The sequence below is a fragment of the Bos taurus genome, chromosome 23 (assembly GCF_002263795.3).
Source record: "Bos taurus isolate L1 Dominette 01449 registration number 42190680 breed Hereford chromosome 23, ARS-UCD2.0, whole genome shotgun sequence".
NCBI classification, from domain to species: Eukaryota; Metazoa; Chordata; class Mammalia; order Artiodactyla; family Bovidae; genus Bos; species Bos taurus.
In genome coordinates, this window is record NC_037350.1 from 3,176,560 (window position 1) to 3,195,223 (window position 18,664).

Below are 18,664 nucleotides of genomic sequence, written 5' to 3' on the forward strand. Positions count from 1 at the left end.
AAGGGAATGGCTACCCACTCCAGTATCCTTGGGGCTTCCTAGGCGGTTCAGTGGTAAAAGAATCCACCTGCCAATGCAAGAGATGCAGGAAACATAGGTTTGATCCCTGAATCAGGAAGATCCCCTGGAGAAGGAAATGACAATCCATTCCACTGTTCTTGCCTGGGAAATCTCTTGGACAGAGGTGCCTGGCAGGCTCCAGTCCTTGGGATTATTATTTAGTGAATAAACAACAACAGCAAGTATCTTCATTGATAGTGTCTGTTAAAACCTTCTGTTCATTATTTAAATGGGTTATTTGTTTTCTTTTTTTTTTTTTTAAATATATATTGTATTGAAGTATAGTTGACTTACAATGTTTCAGGTACACAGTAAGGTGATTCAGATATACAAATACACATTATTATTTTTGAAATTATTTTACATCATAGGTTATTACAAGATATTGACTATAGTTCCCTGTGCTGTATAGTAAACCTTTGTTGCTTGTTGAACATTTATTTTTGAAGTAGAAATCTAGCATTCTATTCATAGTAAGTCAAACAAATGGAATCAAAATGTCATAAACTTTTTAGTTAGGCAAAATTAATGTTTTCTAAAATATATATTGCTGGGAAAGATTGAAGGTGGAAGGAGAAGGAGACGACAGAGGATGAGATGGTTGGATGGCATCACCAACTCAATGGACATGAGTTTGAGTAAACTCCGGAAGTTGGTGATAGACAGGGAGGCCTGGTTTGCTGCAGTCCATGGGGTTGCAAAGAGTCAGACACGACTGAACAACTGACCTGAACTGAAAATATGTATTATACATACATATATATGTATACAAAAGCTTTTCTACTACACTTGATACAAAATTGAGAAAGAATAGCCAAAAAAGAAGATGAGATGGTGAAAGTGGAAAACATAAACTAAATGAAATGGGAGCACTGACTATGAAATAGAAAAAGTGAAACAAACTAGACAAAAATAAAAGATCATCATATAGTCCAGTTGTTCTTAAATGAGAAAAAAAAAGCAATATCTTAGCATTTGTGTTTTTCAAAAAATTTCAAAATCTGATATGCATCTGGATTTTAAAAAGTGATTACAGGTTTTTCTATTAGCTCCTAGTTTTGGTGATAGAGAGTTCTATTATTTTCTGTTGAACAATCATGACACAATGGTAATAAGTAGTAATATTTACATAATCACAAGAGTAAAAGATGTTTATCAATTTTCACAATCAATAACCAGGCAAAAAATAAAAATTACAATTGCAAGCCATAATGGGAACACGATTAACTTAACAATATAAAATAATTACATACAATTTGTGGGGGGGTGGGTGGGGTGGGTGTCAGGCACAGTGATGTGATAAGTGGAAGTGCATACATGCACACGTTTTCATGCACCCAGCCTGTCTATCTTGTTTGGTTGGTGTATTTAAACTATTTACATTTAAGTTAGTGATTGATATGTATGATCCTATGACCATTTTTCTTAATTATTTTGACTTTATTTTCTGTACATATCTTCCTTCTCTTGTGTTGCCAGTCTAGAGAAGTTCCTTTAGCATTTGTTGCAAAGCTGGTTTGGTGGTGCTGAATTCTCTTAACTTTTGTTTGTCTGGAAAGGTTTGATTTCTCCATCAAATCTGAAAGAGAGTCTTGCTAGGTAGAGTATTCTTGGATGCAGATTCTTCCCTTTCTTAATTTTAAATATATCATGCCATTCCCTTCTGGCTTGTAGAGTTTCTGTTGAGATGCCTGATGGGAGTTCCCTTGTATGTTATTTGTCATTTTCCCCTTGTTGCTTTTAATATTTTATCTCTGTCTTTAATTTTTGTCAGTTTGATTACTATGTGTTTCAGTGTGTTATGGGTTTATCCTGCCTGGCTGTCTGTGTTTCCTGAACTTGGTTGACTATTTCCTTTCCCATGTTGAGGAAGTTTTCAGCTATTATCTCTTCAAATATTTTCTCAGGTCCTGTTTCTCTCCTCCTTCTGGGACCCCTGTAATGAGAATGTTGGTGCGTTTAATGTTGTCCCAGAGGTCTCTTAGGCAGTCTTCATTTCTTTTCACTTTTTTTTTTCTATATGCTGTTCTGTGGCAGTGATTTCCACCATTCTGTCCTCCCAGCCATTTATCCATTCTTCTTCCTCAATTATTCTGTTATTGATGCCTCCTAGTGTATTATTCATCTCTGTGTGTTTCTTCTTTAGTTCTTCTAGGTCTTTGGTAAACATTTCTTGCATCTTCTCAATCTTTGCCTCCATTCTTTCCCTGAGATCCTGGATCATCTTCACTATTGTTATTCTGAATTGCTTTTCTGTAAAGTGCCTATCTCCACTTATTTAGTTGTTTCTCTGGGGTTTTACCTTGTCCCTTCCTTTCACCTGAGACATAACTTTCTGCTTTCTCACTGTGATTAACTCTCTGTAATACATTTTTGTTTTAGCTTCTGTGATTCTGTACTTCTTGTTGCTTCTGTCTGCGCTTTGATGGATGAGGCTAAGAATCTTGTGTAAGCTTCTTGACTGGAGGGACTGGTGATGGGAAAAACTGGATCTTGCTGTGGTGGGCAGGGCCTTCCTCAGTTCAGTTCAGTTCAGTTGCTCAATTGTGTCTGACTCTGTGTAACCTGTGGACTGCAGCACACCAGTCTTCTCTGTCCATCACCAACTCCCGGAGTTTACTCAAACTCATGTCCATTGAGTCAGTGATGCCATCCAACCATCTCGTCCTCTGTCGCCCCCTGCTGCTCCTGCCTTCAATCTTTCCCAGCATCAGGGTCTTTTCCAATAAGTCAGTTCTTCACGTCAGGTGGCCAAAGTATTGGAGTTTCAGCTTCACCATCAGTCCTTCCAATGAGTGTTCAGGACTGATTTCCTTTAGGATGGACTGGTTGGATTTCCTTGCAGTCCAAGGGACTCTCAAGAGTCTTCTCCAACACCACAGTTCAAAAGCATCAATTCTTCGGTGCTCAGCTTTCTTTATAGTCCAACTCACACATCCATACATGACTACTGGAAAAATCATACCTTTGACTATATGGACCTTTGTCAGCAAGGTAATGTCTCTGCTTTTTACTATGCTTTCTAGGTTTATCATAACTTTTCTTCCAAGGAGCAAGTGTCTTTTAATTTCATGGCTGCAGTCACCATCTGCAGTGATTTTGGAGCCCAAGAAAATAATGTCACTGTTTCCCCATCTATTTGCCATGAAGTGATGGGACCAGATGCCATGATCTTCGTTTTCTAAATGTTGAGTTTTAAGTCAACTTTTTCACTCTCCTCTTTCACTTTCATCATGAGGGTCTTTAGCTCTTCTTCACTTTCTGCCATAAGGGTGGTGTCATCTGCATATCTGAGGTTATTGCTATTTCTCCCAGCAGTCTTAATTCCAGCTTTTGCTTCATCCAGCCCTGCACTTCACATGATGTACTCTAAGTTATATAAGTGATGCATGGAAGTTAAATAAGCAGGGTGACAATATCCAGCCTTGATGTACTCCTTTCCCTATTTGGAACCGGTCTGTTGATCCATGTCCGGGTCTAACTGTTGCTTTTTGACCTGCATACAGATTTCTCAGGAGGCAGATCAGGTGGTCTGGTATTCTCATCTCTTCAAGAATTTTCCACAATTTGTTGTGATCCACACAGTCAAAGCCTTTGGCATAGTCAATGAAACAGAAATAGACATTTTTTTGGAAGTCTCTTGCTTTTTTGATGATCCAGTGGATATTGTCAATTTGATCTCTGGTTCCTCTGCCTTTTCTAAATCCAGCTTGAACAAAGCTTTAATCCAATTATCTGCTGATGGGTGGTATTGTAGCTCTCCCTCCCTTGTAGTTGTTTGGTCTGAGGTGACTCAGCCATGGGATCTATGGTAGGGTTAATGGCAAACCCCAGGAGGATTTTCAACAAGGGGGACCTTCCAGTGCCCCGGCTCCTGTGGTAAGGCTCTACTGACCCACACCTCCAGAGGATGCCCTCACATGCTAGCAGGTAGCCTTGGTTCAGTCTCCTGTGGGGTCACTGCTCCTATCCTGTGGGTCTTGGTGCATGCTAAGTTTTATTTGTGCCCTCCAAAACTGGAGTTTTTGGAGTCTTTGCTTTCCCTCATCCTCTGGAAGTCCTGTAATCAAATCCTGCTGGCCCTTGAGGCCAGATTCCCTCGGGATTCCCAGTCTGTTTGTCAGATCCCCAGGCTAGGAAGTCTGACATGGTGTTCAGAACCTTCACAACAGGGTAAGAACTTCTTTAGTATTACTGTTCTCCAGTCTGTGAGTCACCCACCCGGCGAGTATGGGATTTGATTTTATCATGATTGTGCCCCTCCTACCATCTTGCTGCAGCTTCTTCTTTGCCTTTGGATGTGGGGTATCATTTTTGGTGGGTTCCAGTGTCCTCCTGTCAATGCTTTTTCAACAGCTAGTTGCAGTTTGGTGCTCTTGGAGGAGGAGATGAGTGCACATATTTCTACTCCGCCATCTTGAGTCCTAAATGGATTATTTATTTTCTTGTCGAATATTGAGAATCGCTTATTTATTTGGGTAAAAGTCCTTAACAGATCTGTGATTTGCAAATATTTTCTCCCAGTCTGTGGCTTTTCTTTCCATTTTTTTAAAGTTGTCTTTCAAAGAGAAGTTCTTACATTTGATGAAGTCTAATTTATCAATTTTTTCTTTTGGTGGTGTATTTAAGAAATCTTTGCCTCAGCTCAGTTCAGTCACTCAGTCATGTCTGACTCTTTGCAACCCCATGGGCTGCAGCACTCTGGGATTCCCTATCATCATCAATTTCCAGAGCTTGCTCAAACTCATGTCCATTGAATTGGTGATGCCGTCCAACCGTCTCATCCTCTGTCATCCCCTTCTCCTGCCTTCAATCTTTCCCAGCATCAGGGTGTTTTCCAATCTTTGCCTAAGAAGTTACAAATATTCTCATTTGTTTTATTATGGAAATTTTAGAATTAGGTTTTAATTTTATGTCTGTGATCCACTTAGAATTCATTTCTGTATATGGTGTGGGATATGATATGGATATGTTATTGTTCCAGGATCAGTTGTTGAAAAGAATAATTTTCATTTGAATTGCCTTTGCACTTTGTCAAATACCAATTGTCCATATTCATGTGGGTCTATTTCTGAACTTTGAATTATATTCTGTTGGTGAAATTTATCTATTTTGATACCCAGTACCACACTATCTTCTTGATTACTATAGTTTTTCAATAAGTCTTGAAATCAAGTAATGTTGGTCTCTCAGCTTTATCTTCTTTTTCTAATTGTTGTAGATGTTAAACTTAGCAACATTTTGTAGTTTTCACTGTCAGATGTTTCATATATCTTGTTAACTGCTAAGTATTTCATATTTTTTGTGCTATTATAACTGGTATGATTTTTCAAATTTAAATTTCTGATTGTTCATTGTTATTACAAGTAAAACTTATTTTTCTTTCCAGGCAGATGCTTTAACCCCTGAGCCACCAGGGAAGCCACCTTATTGAGCTATAATTGACAAATAAAAATTGTGTACATTTAGGTGTTCAACACGATGTTTTGATATTATTAAACATTGTGAAAAGATTCCCACAAACTAATTAACACATGTGTGTGGTGAGAACACTTAAGATCCACTCTTAGCAAATTTCAAGTATGCAAAACATTATTGTTAACTAGAAGGCAATGGCACCCCACTCCAGTACTCTTGCCTGGAAAATCCCATGGATGGAGGAGCCTGGTAGGCTGCAGTCCATGGGGTCACTAAGAGTTGGACACGACTGAGTGACTTCCCTTTCACTTTTCACTTTCATGCATTGGAGAAGGAAATGACAACCCACTCCAGTGTTCTTGCCTGGAGAGTCCCAGGGACGGGGGAGCCTGGTGGGCTGCCGTCTATGGGGTCACGCAGAGTCGAACACGACTGAAGCGACTTAGCAAAAAGAGTCATCTATACATTAGTCACCTCTCTGTACATTAAGTCTCCAGAACTTATTCATCTTATAATTGGAAGTTTGTACCCTTTGACAAACATGCCCTCATTCTCTTCACACCCACAGCCCATGGAAACAACCATTTTGCTCTCTGTTTCAATAAGTTCATTTTTTTTAGATTCTTCATATGAGATCATATGCTATTTGTCCTTCTGTGTTTGGCTTATTTCACTTAGCATAATGTCCTCCAGGTTCATCCACATTGCTGTAAATGGCAGGATTTCCTTCTTTTCTAAAGTGGGATAGTATTCCACTGTGTGTGTGTGTGTGCACGCGCGTGCACTCAGTCGTATCTGACTCTTTGTGACCCTATGGACTGTAGCCCACCAGGCTCCTCAGTCCATGGTATTCTCCAGGCAAGAACACTGGAGCGGATTGCCATTTCCTCCTCCAGGGGATCTTCCCAACCCAGGGATCAAGGCTGCATCCCCTGTGTTTCCTGCATTGCAAGTGGATTCTTTACCACTGAGCCACCGGGGAAGCCCACTCCACTGTGTATCTATACTGTATTGTCTTTATCCAGTCTTCTGTCACCAGATGCTTAGGTTGTTTCCACGTCTTGGTTATTGCAATGATGGTGCAATGGACATAGGAGTTCATGTATCTCTTTGAGATATAGATTTTATTTCTTTTTATTTATATTACCCAGGAGACACATGCTAAATCATATTGTAGTTCTGTTTTTAATCACTGTACTGTTTTCTTTAGTGACTGTACCAATTTACATCCCATCAACAGTGTACAAGAATTCCCTTTTCTCTGCACATTTGCCAGAGCACTTATTATCTCTCTCTCTCTCTCTTTTTTTTTTATAATAGTTATCTTAACAGAAATGAAGTGATATCTCCTTGTGGTTTTGCCTTTCATTTCCGTGATGATTAATGACACTGAGCACCTTATCATATAACTGCTGGTGATTTGTATGTCTTCTTTGGAAAAATATCTATTTGTTCATTTTTAAATTGAGTTATTTGTTTTTTGCTATTGAATTGTAAGAATTCCATATATAGTTGGATAGTAATCTCTCTTTAAGGAGAAGGCAATGGCACCCCACTCCAGTACTCTTGCCTGGAAAATTCCATGAGCGAAGCAGCCTGTTAGGCTGCAGTCCATGGGGTCGCTAAGAGTCGGACACGACTGAGCAACTTCACTTTCACTCTTCACTTTCATGCATTGGAGAAGGAGTGGCAACCCACTCCAGTGTTCTTGCCTGGAGAATCCCAGGGATGGGGGAGCCTGGTGGGCTGCCGTCTATGGGGTCGCACAGAGTCGGACACGACTGAAGTGACTTAGCATAGCATAGCATAGCAATCTCTCTTTAAAGAGATTTGGTATGTGGTTTGTGAATATTTTATTCCATTTTGCAGGTTGATTTTGGTTTGTTGATTGTTTCCTTTGCTGTGTCAGAAACTTTTTAGTTTTAGTTTGAACTTATTTGTTTTTGAACAAAAATTTTGAAGTTTTAGTTTGAACTTATTTATTTTTGTCTGTGCTTCTGGTGTTGTATCCAGAAAAATCATTGCAAAGACCAATGTCAATGAGCTTTTCTCCTACATTTTCTTCTATCAGTTTGCATTTTCAGACTTTAATTTAGTTTGAATTAATTTTTGTTTATGAAGTAAGATAAGGGCCCAATTTTATTTTTTGCATGTGAATAGCCAGTTTTCCCAATGCCATATATTGAAGAGACTGTTATTTCCCCATTGTGTGTTCTTGGTACCCATGCCAAAACTTAGATGTCTGTATATGGAGTGATTTTATTTCTAAGTTTTCTATACTGTTCTATTGGTCTATTTTTATGCCAGTGTCTGTTTTTATGCCAGTATTATACTGTTTTGATTACTATAGCTTTGTAATATAACTTTAAATCAGGAATTGTGATGTCTTCAACTTTTGTTTTTCTTTCTCATGATTTCTTAGGCTACTCAGGAGTTTTGTGGTAACATAAAAATTTTAGGACTGTTTGTCCTATTTCTTGAAAATGCCATTGGGATTTTGATAGAGATTATGGTTGAATCTGTAGATCATTTTATGTAGTTTGGAAATTTTAACAGTATTATTCTTATAATCTATGAACAGACCAGTAGGGGTGTCCCATTTGTGGGGTCTACATGTGAGGTGTCCCACTCCACTGGTTGGCAGGCCTCCTGGGGGAGCCTGTCAATCAGTGGGTTCCTTGGCCTTTTGTTCAGTTTAAGCCTTCATTGCTTGTGATTCTTATCTCTCTTCCCTGCACCACAGCCTCTCCCCTATTCAGCCATGCCAAATACGTTGGTATTCTGGAAGGGCAAGAAAGAAGTGGGCCTCTTAGCCAGCATTCAGCATAACTTATTTGGGCCAGCTCATTCACTACCTCTCTCTTACCCATATGGGAGACATCATGAGTCAAGGAGGTTTCCCTTGGCACTAAGCCGCGCCAGTTTGGGGCGTGGTGATGTGAGTAAAGTGAAACTGTTTTTACCATCTTCAGTCTGTCTATTCTTGTACTTATTTTGTTCAGTGGTGTGCTGGAACTTCTTTGCTGGACCTGGGGGCTCTCATCCAGAATGAAAATACAGGAAAGATACTCTCATCCATGGATGAAAATGATGATCAGTTCAGTTCAGTTGCTCAGTTGTACCTGACTCTGTGTGACCCCATGTACTGCAGCACACTAGGCTTCCCTGTCCATCATCAATTCCAGGATCCTTCTCAAACACATATCCATCACATTGGTGATGCCATTCAACCATCTCATTTTCTGTCGTCCTCTTCTCCTCCCGCCTTCAATCTTTCTCAGCATCAGGGTCTTTTCCAGTGAGTCAGTTCTTGCATCAGGAGGCCAAGTATTACAGTTTCAGCTTCAGCATCAGTCCTTCCAATGAATATTCAGGACGGATTTCCTTTATGGTGGACTGGTTGGATCTCCTTGCAGTCCAAGGGACTCTCAAGAGTCTTCTCCAACACCACAGTTCAAAAGCATCAATTCTTTGGTGCTCAGCTTTCTTTATCGTCCAACTCTCACATCCATACAAGACTACTGGAAAAATCATACCTTTGACTATATGGACCTTTGTCAGCAAGGTAATGTCTCTGCTTTTTACTATGCTTTCTAGGTTTATCATAACTTTTCTTCCAAGGAGCAAGTGTCTTTTAATTTCATGGCTGCAGTCACCATCTGCAGTGATTTTGGAGCCCAAGAAAATAAAGTCTGCCACTGTTTCCATTGTTTCCCCATCTATTTGCCATGAAGTGATGGGACCAGATCCCATGATCTTAGTTTTCTGAATGTTGAGTTTTAAGTCAACTTTTTCACTCTCCTCTTTCACTTTCATCAAGAGGCTCTTTAGTTCTTCTTTGCTTTCTGCTATAAGGGTAGTGTCATCTGCATGCCTGAGGTTATTGATATTTCTCCTGGCAATCTTGATTCCAGCTTGTGCTTCATCCAGCCTGGCATTTCGCATGATGTATTCTGCATGTAAGTTAAATAAGCAGGGTGACAATATCCAGCCTTGATGTACTCCTTTTCCTATTTGGAACCAGTCTGTTGTTCCATGTCCAGTTCTAACTGTTGCTTCTTGACCTGAAGACAGATTTCTCAAGAAGCAGGTCAGATGGTCTAGTATTCCCATCTCTTTCAGAATTTCCCACAGTTTGTTGTGATCCACACAGTCAACTTTTTTGGCCTACTCAATAAAGCAAAAGCAGACATTTTTCTGGAGCTCTCTTGTTTTTTCACTGATCCAGTAAATGTTGGCAATTTGATCTCTGGTTCCTCTGCCTTTTCTAAATCGAGATTGAACATCCGGAAGTTCACGATTCACATATTGTTGAAGCCTGGCTTGGAGGATTTTACTTTACTAGCATGTGAGATGAGTGCAATTGTTCAGTAGTTTGAACTTTCTTTGGCATTGCCTTTCTTTGGGATTGGAATGAAAACTGACCTTTTCCAGTCCTGTGGCCACTGCTGAGTTTTCCAAATTTGCTGGCATATTGAGTGCAGCACTTTCACAGCATCATCCTTTGGGATTTGATATAGCTCAACTGGAATTCCAACACCTCCACTAACTTTGTTCATAGTGATGCTTCCTAAGGCCCACTTGACTTTGCATTCCAGGATGTCTGGCTCTAGGTGAGTGATCACACCATCGTGGTTATCTTGGTCCTGAAGATCTTTTTTGTATAGTTCTTCTGTGTATTCTTGCCACCTCTTCTTAATATCTTCTGCTTCTGTTAGGGCCATACCATTTCTGTCCTTTATTGAGCCCATTTTTGCATGAAATGTTCCTTTGGTATCTCTAATTTTCTTGAAGAGATCTCTAGTCTTTCCCATTCTACTGCTTTCCTCTATTTCTTTGCTTTGATCACTGAGGAAGCCTTTCTTATCTCCCTGTGCTATTCTTTGGAACTCTGCATTCAAATGGGTATATCTTTCCTTTTCTCCTTTCACTTCTCTTCTTTTCTCAGCTAATTGTAAGGCCTCCTCAGACAGCCATTTTGCCTCTTTGCATTTCTTTTCCTTGGGGATGGTCTTGATCCCTGCCTCCTGTACAATGTCATGAACCACCATCCATAGTTCTTCAGGCACTGTGTCTATCCGATGTAATCCCTTGGTTTATTTGTCACTGTCATTGTATAATCATAAAGGATTTGATTTAGGTCATACCTGAATGGTCTAGTGGTTTTCTCTACTTTCTTCAACTTAAGTCTGAATACTTAAGAAGAAGTTCATGATCTGAGCCACAGTCAGCTCCTGGTCTTGTTTTTGCTGACTGTATAGAGCTTCTCCATCTTTGGCTGCAAAGAATATAATCAATCTGATTTCGGTATTGACCATCTGGTGTTGTTCTTGTGTAGAGTCTTCTCTTGTGTTGTTGAAAGAGGGTGTTTGCTATGACCAGAGTGTTCTCTTGGTAAAACTCTGTTAGCCTTTGACCAGCTTTGTTTTATACTCCAAGGTCAGATTTGCCTGTCACTCCAGGTCCACTGGAGAAGGAAATGGCAACCCACTCCAGCGTTCTTGCCTGGAGAATCCCAGGGACAGGGGAGTCTGGTGGGCTGCTGTCTATGGGGTCACACAGAGTCGGACACAACTGAAGTGACTTAGCCAGGTATTTCTTGACTTCCTGCTTTTGAATTCCAGTCCCCTATAATGAAGAGGACATCTGTTTTGGGTGTTAATTTTAGAAGGTCTTGTAAGTCTTCATAGAATCATTCAACCTCAGCTTCTTCAGCATTACTGTTTGGGGCATAGACTTGGAGTACTGTGATATCGAATGGTTTGCCTTGGAAACGAACAGAGATCATTCTGTTGTTTTGAGATTGCATCCAAGTATTGCATTTCTGATTCTTTTGTTGACTATGATGACTACCCCATTTATTCTAAGGGATTCTTGCCCACAGTAGTGGATATAATGGTCATCTGAGTTAAATTCATCCATTCCAATCCATTTTAGTTCACTGATTCCTAAAATGTCAATGTTCACTCTTACCATCTTCTGTTTGACCACTTTCAATTTGCCTTGATTCGTGGACCTAACATTCCAGGTTCCTATGCAATGTTGCTCTTTACAGCATCAGACTTTACTTCCATCACCATTGACATCCACAATTGGGTGTTGTTTTTACTTTGGCTCTGTCTCTTCATTGTTTCTGGAGTTATTTCTCCCCTGATCTCTGGTAGCTTATTGGGCACCTACTGACCTGTGGAGTTCATCTTTCAGTGTCCTATGTTTTTGCATTTTCATACTGTTCATGGGGTTGTCAAGGCAAGAATACTGAAGTGGTTTGCTATTCCCTTCTCCAGTGGACCACATTTTATCAGAAAAAGGTGATATTAAACTTCTATTCTGTCATCTTGCTGACCCAACAGCTGAAATACAATTGACTTCTGTAAATTGATCTTGTATCTTGCATCTTTGCTGAACTCACTTTTTAGTTTTTCTACTTTTTAGACACTCCATTTGATCATCTGCATAGATAAACCTGTTGTCTGTGGATAAAGACAATCTTTCTGCTTCTCTTCTAATCTGAATGACTTTTATTTCTTTCCTTGGCTTACTGTACTAGTTAGAAGCTCCAACACAATCTTGACTATATGTAGTGAGAATAAAGATTCTTGATTTGTTCTTCCTTTAGAGGGAAAGCATTCTGTCTTCCATCATGAAATATGATGTTAGCTGTAGCTTTCAACTGCTTTGTTAATTTTCACATTTGGAACTTCCTGCAACACGTTGACTTTTTGACCCTCTATTTGGCTATGACAAGGTTAACAGGAGCACTGATATTTGTTATTGACCCCCAGGACGATTAGCCCTTGCCAGGCTCCACCTCACAGTGACCAGGGTCCAAAGAATGAACATGGACATACACTTCCAGTGGATGGTCTATCAGGTGACCACACACCTGAAACCCAGAGAGCAAACAATGACATCGCAGATATTGAATTTAGAAAAAAATTCACCTCAGCTCTTATTTGACAAGCATATACGATCATTAAATATATGAAGCTTTTCAGTTTTTTAGTTCTTTTAAATCTTTTTAAAAAGTTTACAGATAATAAATGCTGAAGAGGATGTGAAGAAAAGGGAACCCTCCTATACTGTTGATGGAAATGTAAATTGATGCAGCCACTAGGGAGAACAGTATTGAGATTCCTCAAAAAACTAAAATTAGAGTTATCATCGGATCCAGCAATTCCACTTCTGGGCATACATCCAGACAGAACTTTGATTTGAAAAGATACTAATACAAGCAACCCTATGTTATGTAAAAAAACTATCAGCCCAGAAAATTATTTTCTCCCTGGATTTTTCACATTAATAAGAAACAAGCAAATGGTTTTTATATTTTCAATGAAATATATTCATATTTAGTTAAAAGTAGCAAATGTCAACCTAAGTTATTTCCTTAAGAATATTTATTTTGTACAATCACATTGTTGTCAAGCAACCGTTATGGAATGTTCCCGGGTCCACAGTACTGGACTTTGTAACCATCTTAGGGATCCTCCTCTCCAAGTCTGAGCATGGCCTTTTGTGCTGAAGAAGCATGGCTTGACACTGCACAATTGTCACTTGTGACAACCTGACGTCAAATGAGAAGTCTATTGATAAAGAATATTTTATCTTTCATTCGTTTACAAAATGGTATTCGTGTATGTGGCTAATTACTAAACCCGTTTTTGTTTTCAATTATTTTCTCCTCTGAAACTATGAAAACAAATTAGTTAAAACTAAGCAATGTAGCAGTATAACCAACAACAAAAAGGCTTTTATCTTATACACAATGTTTTAGATATTGATGCTTTATATTACACACGTGCATTTAATATACTTTAGGCAATAAAAAGAAGCAGGTAAACAGACAAACATAAAAAAGGTTTTTTTTAAAAGTTGATGCATGTTTTAACAATCAAAAACTTGGATTTATTTCTTTTTCAGGAGTACAGTGGAATAAGTTTATAGTAAAATGAAAAGTTCTTCCTGTTCTTATTTTCTCAGATTCTTATTTTATAAATTTTATGTAATCTTATTGCTAAGATACTAGTAGTTCATTAGATATAATGATCAATTAAGTTGATTTTGTTGCTCTCATGTTTGTGAACATTGATTTTTTCACTGTTTACTTTTCCAAACATGTGCTTATCCTAAAGATCCAAAAGCTAAAATGGAGAGTCATTGGTAATAATAAATGGAACAGGGATTGATCAGGACAATGATGACTCTTAGGGGTTAAAGTTTTTGTTGTTATGATAAGAGCTCAGATTATCCTGTTGGGTTAGCTGTACAGGGAAGCACTTTGGGGCAGGAAAGTGCATATTTCCAAGAAACTATACTGCATGCTCGTGGGCCTGCTAGAAACTCTGTGGTTTGATGCATCACTGGTACTGAGGGTGGCGTCTACATGCAGCTTCTTCGTGAGCTTGTGCTCCAGTAGGACGGCCAGCGGTGTCCCAAGTGCCTCTCGGCCTGTCCCTGCGCCTGTCCCTGTGCTCACTGCCAGGGAGGCTGCAGAGTCTCCAGCAAGAGCCGGTATTAGACTTACAACTGAAGGTGCTCTTGTTTCAGGAACTGAGGATACCTATAAGAAGCAAGTAAGAAAAAGAAAAGAACATATTTATGTGAGACTTCTTATAGTATTTTTAACAGTTGTTTTTTTTTTTTTTTTTTTTAATAAGCTTCCCTGATAGCTCAGTGGCAAAGGAATTGTTTTACGATCTACTCTGAAGAGTTCCGGCATAGGTAACAACTAAAATATTTAATATATATTTTTAACAAATGACTTTAAAGAAAACTTGAACACACAAAGGAAAATGAACAATCCCCACATACCCGTTAAAAAATTATGTACAGTTCTGTTTGTCACTCTTCAATAATACTCGCTGAGTGTTTAAATATTAGGAAATTTCCCAAACCTACCTTACCTCTTTCATAGATATATGAAATTATATATATGTATATATATAAGTATCCCACATCTTCTTTGTCTATTCATCTGTCAGTGAACATTAGGCTTCTTCCAGTCTTGGCTACTGTAAATAATGCTTCTATGAACACAGGGGTACATATATCTTTTCTAATTACTGTTTTTGTTTTTTTTTTTTTTTGGAAAAATACCCAGAAGTGTAATTGCTGGCTCATATGGTAATTTTATTTTTTATTTTTTGAGGAACCTCCATACTGTTTTCCACAGAGGGTGTACCAATTTTTCAGTCCACCAACAGTACATGAGGGTTCTCTTTTCTCTTTTCTCATCCTTGCCAACGCTTCTTATTTGCTGTATTTTTGATAATAGCCATTCTGACAGGTGTGAGATGATATCTCGTTGTGGTTTTGATTTGCATTTCCCTGATGATTAGTGATGCTGAGCATCTTTTGATATGCCTTTTCGCCATCTGTATGTCTTCTTTGGAAAAATGTCTATTCAGGTCCTCTATACATTTTTAAATGGGGCTGTTTGTGTTTTTTTTTTATGTTCAATTGTATGAGTTCTCTGTATTTTGGATATTAACTCCTATGGAGTATATCATTTACAAATATCTTCTCTCATTCAGTAGGGTGACTTTTTGTCTTGTTTATAGTTTCCTTCATTATTCATTTTTCTTTCTTTGTTTTTTTCTTTTCTCTTCTTTTGCTCTCTTCCCTCTGGTTTGATGACTGTATTTAGAGTTACGTTTGGATCCCTTTCTCTTTTGTGGGGGAATGTATTATGGATTTGTGTTTTTAGTTATCATAAGGTTTATATGAGCGTGCTCAGTCGCTTCAGTCGTATCCAGCTCTTTGTGACCCCATAGACTGTAGCCTTGGAGAAGGCAATGGCACCACATTCCAGTACTCTTGCCTGGAAAATCCCATGCAGGAGGAGCCTGGTAGGCTGCAGTCCATGGGGTCGTGAAGAGTCGGACACGACTGAGCGACTTCACTTTCACTTTTCACTTTCATGCATTTGGAGAAGGAAATGGCAACCCACTCCATTGTTCTTGCCTGGAGAATCCCAGGGACAGGGAAGCCTGGTGGGCTGCCGTCTATGGGGTCACACAGAGTCGGACACAACTGAAGCGACTTAGCAGCAGTAGCAGCAGACTGTAGCCTGCCAGGCTCTTCTGTTGATGGAATTTCCCAGGCAAGAATACTAGAGTGGGTTGCCATGCCCTTTTCCAGGGGATCTTCCCAACCCAAAGATCGATCCCATGTCTCCTGCACTGCAGACAGGTTCTTTATCCACTGAGCCATCTGGGAAGCCCGAGGTTTATATATGGCAACCTATATATACAGATAATTTTTTTTTAAGTTGATAATCTCCTAAATTCAAACACATTCTAACAATCCTACATTTTTACTTCCTCCCCAGAACATGTCATGTTTTTTACATCATATTTATGTCTTTGTATTTTGTGTACTCTTTAACTATTCAACATAGATGATTTTGTCTTTTAACTTTCATACTAGCATTATAAGTGGTGGGTATACTGCCCTTACTGTCTGTTTGCTCTTACTGGTGAGTTTTTTTTCCTTGTGAAATTTTACCTTTCTTGTTTTTCTAGAAATATAATTCTATTTTCTGGTTTTCTGTTTTTTCTGGAGTTTCTGGTTTTTCTTTTTCATTTAGAGAAGTCCCTTTAGAAGAACTACTTCAGTGTTCCAGCTGTGAGAACCCCATGAACAGTATGAAAAAGCAAAAAGATATGACACTGGAAGATGAGCCTCTTAGTTCAGAATATGCTACAGATGAAGAGAGGAAATCAATTACTAATAGCTCCAGAAAGAATGAAGTGAAGCGGTTGGGTCAAACTGGAAACGACACTCAGTTGTGGATGTGTCTGGTGGTGAAAGTAAAGTTTGATGCTGTAAAGAAAAATATTGCATAGGAACCTGGAATGTTAGGTCCATGAATCAAAGCAAATTGGATGTGATGAAGCAGGAGATGGCATGAGTGAATATTGATATTTTAAGAATCAGTGAACTAAAATGGACAGGAATGAGTGAATTTAACTCAGATGACCATTATGTCTACTATTGTGGGCAAGAATCCAGTGGACTAAATGTAGTAGCCCTCATAGCCAACAAAAGAATAAAAAATGCAGCACTTAAGTTCAATCTCAAAAATGACAGAATGTACTTGGTTCTTTTCCAAGGCAACTGATTCAGCATCACAGTAATCCAAGTCTATGCCTCAACCAGTAATGCAAGAGAAGGTGAAGTTGACTGGTTCTATGAAGACCTACAACACATTCTAGAACTAACATCAAAAAAAGATGCCCTTTTCATCACTGGGGATTGGAATGCAAAAGTAGGAAATCAAGAGATACCTGGAGTAACACACAAGTTTGACCTTGGAGTACAACATGAAGCAGGTCAAAGGCTCACAGAGTTTTGTCTGTGAAATAAAGAAGAGAAGTGAAAGGTGAAGGAGAAAGGGAAAGACATACCCACTGAGTGCAGAATTCCAGAGAATAGTGAGACATAAGAAAGCTTTCTTAAATGAACAGTGCAAAGAAATAAAAGACAGTAGAATGGGAAAGAATAGGGATCTCTTCAAGAGAACTGGTGTTATAAAGGGAATGTTTCATGCAAGGAAATGAACAATACAGGGCAGAAATAGTAAAGACCTAATAGAAGCAGGAGAGATTAAGAAGAGGTGGCAAGAATACAAAAAAGGTCTTGGAGAACAAGATGGCGGGGGAGGAGGTGGACACGGAGTACATCTCTTTTCATGGATACATCAGGAATACACCTTCACACACAGAGATGCATAAAGACCACCAGCTGAGAGTGGACAGGAGTACCTGACCAGTGGAAAAGAATATATAGAACCACGCAAAAACTTGTTAGGATGAAGGAACTAGGGGGAAAAACAGGAGTGTTACTAGGTCTGGACCTGCCTTCAGTGGGTGGGAGAGCTGAAGCAGGGGTCTGATCCCCACATCGGGGCAATTGTCTGAGTCAGAGGAAAAACTTTTAAGGCTGAGAGTGAAACAGTTGATCTCTGTCAACCTAAATGGAATGAGAATCAGACAGTCCTTGCTGCAGCCATACATACCCTGGACAGGGACACAGGTCCCTTACTTAGAAGGTGCAGTGGCTGGGAGCTGGAGCTTAGGGATTGTGGAGCAACCCCAGGGCAAGGGCTGCTGTCGACTGGAGAGACGGACAGAGAGGATGTGAGGGAGGAGATTGTGGTGGAAAATGCCTGTGGAGGAAAGCCAGGCAGCCATGGAAGCAAGGCAATACTGCTGAGTCACACGTAGGGAGTGGAGCCATCACCATAGCCTCTCTTTCCCCACACGTCAGCACTGGCAGTTGATCAGTAGACGGGATGGCCCATCAAGTGCCTGATGCACCGAACTAGAGTTAAGACCCCACCCAGGGTGCCCCTTTAAGTGCCTGACATGCTGATCTCCAGAGTAGGACCCCAGCCAGGGGAGCCCCTCTATGTGCCTGACACTCAGAACAACATAGAAGGACCCCAGGCAAGAGAACCCTCTAAGTGCCTGAATGGGCGGAGCTATGGAGAAAGACTAGCCAAAGAGGCCTTCTGATTGCCAGCTACCAGAGGCTCTAAAAAAGACTGATAGCACCATAACTCCTGAGGCTGAGGCAGTCCGTGTCCCTGCACACTTGGTGCCACCAGGGTTCCCACAACCCAAGTAGCTGCACCACCTTCACACTCAACCCTCACTGGGGCAGAGCTGCCACAGGCAAAGAAAAGTCTATGCACATGGGGTCACTTCAATTATGTCCAACTCTTTGCAACTGTATGGAGTGTGGCCTGCCAGGCTTCTCTGTCAGGGGGGTTCTTCAGGCAAGAATACTGGAGCGTACTGGCCAATACTGGTTGCCGTACCCTTCTAGAGCACTGTATTTCCTGCTGCCCTAGCCGCCAGCCCTACTGAGTACTGTTGCTGCCAGAACCCCTGAGACTCAAACAGCTGCACTGCCTCCACACCTGGCCCTCACAGAGGCAAACCCAAGCCCTCCAGGGCAGCCTCAGGAGCAAACCCCGGTGGACACAAACCCCCAAACCACAGTGGACACAAACCCCCAAACCACATGCAGAGGTGGAAATAAAACCACAATTGAAACCCAGAGGCAGTGTGGCTAAGGAAGAAGACCCAAAACCTCCTCACCAGCTGTACAAGCTGCAGATTAAATCCACACAATCAACAAGGCAGACCCTGTGTCTATGGAATAGATAAAAGGACGT

At 40.1% G+C, this 18,664-nt stretch overlaps 1 protein-coding gene across 1 annotated transcript in view; it reads right to left on the reverse strand.

The window, feature by feature from the left end:
• Positions 1-12,799: 12,799 nt before the first annotated feature.
• Positions 12,800-18,664, reverse strand: part of BEND6 (BEN domain containing 6) — a 63,363-nt gene continuing 57,498 nt past the window's right edge. The window contains exon 7 of the mRNA NM_001205554.1: positions 12,800-14,041. The gene's annotated coding sequence lies outside the window, so the exon portion shown is untranslated. The remainder of the gene's footprint in view (positions 14,042-18,664) is intronic.